This window comes from Cygnus atratus, chromosome 4 (assembly GCF_013377495.2).
Source record: "Cygnus atratus isolate AKBS03 ecotype Queensland, Australia chromosome 4, CAtr_DNAZoo_HiC_assembly, whole genome shotgun sequence".
Taxonomy (NCBI): domain Eukaryota; kingdom Metazoa; phylum Chordata; class Aves; order Anseriformes; family Anatidae; genus Cygnus; species Cygnus atratus.
The window spans coordinates 25,028,277-25,032,190 of record NC_066365.1 but is presented as its reverse complement, the minus strand read 5'-3'; the positions used below and the strand labels follow the sequence as shown (position 1 = coordinate 25,032,190).

Sequence of the window (3,914 nt, the reverse complement as noted above, 5' to 3'; positions counted from 1 at the left end):
TAATAATGTCATTGCTTTCAACTGTAATATGGAATAAGTTATTAAACTTATACTGCAAACGCAACTTCAGGGCAGAACTCTCCCAAATAATGTGAATAGAAGCAGCGCATCCAACCACAGATCTCTTGAACAGTACCATCTATAACATTTTAAAATAGTTAAATAAAGCAAACATTAACTCAACACCAGTTTATGCTAATTGTGGAAATAAACTATGCTTGTTATAATGTGAAGACAGATATTTACTACAACAAATATAATACTTACATTCAGTATCTGAGGTAAGAAGCTTATGATTCTCTTATGCTCTAAGCTTAAAATTTCAAATTTGAACCTTGCTTTTATAAAGCAGAGTATTCAGAAGTGTAAGGTATTAGCAAAGGGGAGCAGTTTTTGATTTAGTGATATATTACTTCCTCATTTCTTACTTTTTAAGATAGATGTGACAAAAATCATGAAGTGAAACCTTCTTCTGATGTTTACCTAGTGTTCTTCTACCAATGATATAAATTTAAAATTGAAAAGGTAAATATTTGCATTTTATATGTAATAAAATAAAGGAATTCACTCAGTCTAAGTAATTTAATAAGTGGAAAAGCATACTATTGTCTATATTGTTTACTTACAGAATCACAGAATCGCAGAATCATCTAGGTTGGAAAAGACCTCCAAGATCACCTAGTCCAACCTCTGACCTAACACTAACAAGTCCTCCACTAAAACACATCACTAAGCTCTACATGTAAACGTCTTTTAAAGATCTCCAGGGATGGCGACTCAACCACTTCCCTGGGTAGCCCATTCCAATGCCTAACAACCCTTTCAGTAAAGAAGTTCTTCCTAATATCCAACCTAAACCTCCCCTGGTGCAACTTTAGCCCATTCCCCCTTGTCCTGTCACCAGGCACGTGGGAGAATAGACCAATCCCCACCTCGCCACAGCCTCCTTTAAGGTACCTGTAGAGAGCGATAAGGTCTCCCCTGAGCCTCCTCTTCTCCAGGCTAAACAACCCCAGCTCCCTCAGCTGCTCCTCGTAAGACTTGTTCTCCAGACCCCTCACCAGCTTCATTGCCCTTCTTTGGACATGCTCAAGCACCTCAATGTCCTTCTTGAGCAAGGGGCCCAAAACTGAACACAATACTTGAGGTGCGGCCTCACCAGGGCCGAGTACAGGGGGACAATCACCTCCTTAGACCTGCTGGCCACACTGTTCCTTATACAAGCCAGGATGCTGTTGGCCTTCTTGGCCACCTGAGCACACTGCTGGCTCATATTCAGCCGACTATCAACCAATACTCCCAGGTCCTTCTCTGCCAGGCAGCTTTCTAACCACTCATCTCCCAGCCTGTAGCACTGCTTGGGGTTGTTGTGCCCCAGTGCAGGACCCGGCACTTGGCCTTGTTACAGAATCACAGAATCATCTAGGTTGGAAGAGACCTCCAAGATCACCTAGTCCAACCTCTGATCTAACACTAGCAAGTCCTCCACTAAACCATATCACTAAGCTCTATATCTAAACGTCTTTTAAAGACCTCCAGGGATGGTGACTCAACCACTTCCCTGAAAAACCAGGGGAGAGCGCAAACGCAGTCCCCCACTACCACAAATTATGCAGTCAAGTTTCCCGCATTTGGGGAAATCGCAGGGGTCAGCACACCTGTAGTGTAGGGGATGAGCCTCGCCCTGCGAAAACCACCTGCCTGATCATGTTGTCTCCCCTGTGGCCTCAGCCCATCCGTCCAGCCTATCCAGATCCTCCTGCAGAGCCTTCCTACCCTCGAGCAGACCGACATACGCACCTAACTTGGTGTTGTCTACAAACTTACTGAGGGTGCACTCGATCCCCTCATCCAGATCAACAATAAAGATGTTAAAGAGAACTGTTCCTAGTACTGAGCCCTGGGGGACTCCACTAGTGACTGGCCTCCAACTGGATTTAACTCCATTAACCATGACTCTTTGGGCTTGGCTACCCAACCAGTTTTTAACTCAACAAAGCGTACGCCAGTCCAAGCCCAGAGCAGCCAGTTTCTTGAGGAGAATGCTGTGGGAAACCTTGTCAAAAGCCTTATTGAAGTCAAGGTAAATCACATCCACAGCCTTGTAATTTCTGGGGATTTTTGCAGTTAGATTACTCTGTGGCCACTTTTCCTTCTGGATGTCCATAGTGTTAACTGTTCCTGTTGCATCTCCTATGCCCACTGCTGCCATTCAGCCACTGCCAGACCCTACTTTCTCTTCCATCAATGCTCAGTAGATCAAGATTAGGTTTGCTCTTTGAGCTGAATCTCATCAGTCCTTTTCACACGCAAAATCTCTACTTTTCTATACACGATGATTTACTGAATTGTTAATTGCTAAGGACAAGCCTGTACTAACAGCAGACTGTTTGCAAAGCATTGATAGTATAGACACAGCTAAACTTGTACATTAAACTTTCTTCTCCCTTCCCATTGCACTGAAAATACTAGTGAAGTAACTGCACTTATACCATCTAATACTTTCTCTTACAATGGCTGTAGCCATTGATGATAAAACAAAATACTAACTTTGAGGGTTTTTTTTTGACATGATCCTGTGATATTCCCAAGGATAATAGACAATGTACTGTCTAAAGATGCCTAAAGATGAAAAATGTGATAAAATCTAAAAAGTTAATTACTTATTACGATATAAATATTTATATTTATTTTTAAAAATGTCTTTCGCCTTTTAAATATGTAATAACTGTGCATTTGTTTATATCTCACTCACTCTGTTATGAATATGGATGCCTGTGTGGATGTATGTACACAAATATTTAAATACATTTTCTTAATTTAAACACAATATTCACAAAAATCATTATAATGTAACACAACATGAAAATAATTCACTTGGACAATTCCAGAGTGTAACTAAGATGTAATACAAAATACTTTCTCCATACATCAGAATTTTAATGATGCAGGAAGAATGGGAGCAGCAAGGAGGGCTGAAATAGGTTAGAAAATTCACACATAGAGTGTAAATGTTCAGAAGCCAATAAATTACTTAAAGAACTAAAACAAAGATTCAGATACAAGGATTTCAGAATGAGCACAAGGAAAACTGGAAAGGGAAAGACAAGTTTAATTTGTGGACTTATAAAGAGAAAGTTAACAAACTTCCAATGGGAGTCCATACAAAAGAATATTTCCCTTTTGTTGTTATTGAACTTCTCCAACACATTTAGCAGAATACACATTTCTATGCAGCAGCGGTATCTTTGCTCTTTATTACGTGTCATGGCAGAAATTTGAAAAACTTACAATTTTCTACAAATAATAAATAAAAGCGACTGACTTCAGATCAGTGCCACAGAAGTTAAAGATCATAGTGACAAGAGGTTAAAAGTCAAGATAGGGATATAACTAAAATTACCCTACGACAAAAGCTAAGGTTTATGGTTTTAGTGAAGAAAAAGGAAATGTTCCAAACTCATATGAAAAATATGAGATGCCGAGTTAGTAGAAGGCAATGAAGAATTCATTTTTTCTCAGTGTTCAAAGGTAAAGTAATGCATTTCTTATAATACAAGAAAGTAAGAAATAGAAACAACAGCAACCACAAAAAGAATGAAGTTTGAAGAAGACATATCCTTAAGAAGGCACTGAGAACTACTTGTAACTTTTGTAAAATGTACAGTCCCATTTTAAACTGAAAGCTGTTTGGAAATTTGTTTTCAGAATAATTGGATTGAAGAAAAGGACTTCTGTAAAATGAAAGTTTTTTTTCCAAAGGAAATCTAGAGTGCCATTAGAAACTTTCCTACTTGCAAAACTAAAACTAAATATACCTTTTTGGTTTGCTGGAAAAAATCTCTATTTCTTTCTAAAGTCAGTTTTGCATTACATTTCATTTACCCACAGCCTATAGTACCTCACAGGACTTG

At 39.0% G+C, this 3,914-nt stretch overlaps 1 pseudogene; it reads right to left on the bottom strand.

Moving 5' to 3' along the window:
* Positions 1-1,571: 1,571 nt before the first annotated feature.
* On the bottom strand, positions 1,572-1,723 carry LOC118253527 (uncharacterized; annotated as a pseudogene).
* Between the last annotated feature and the right edge of the window lie 2,191 nt (positions 1,724-3,914).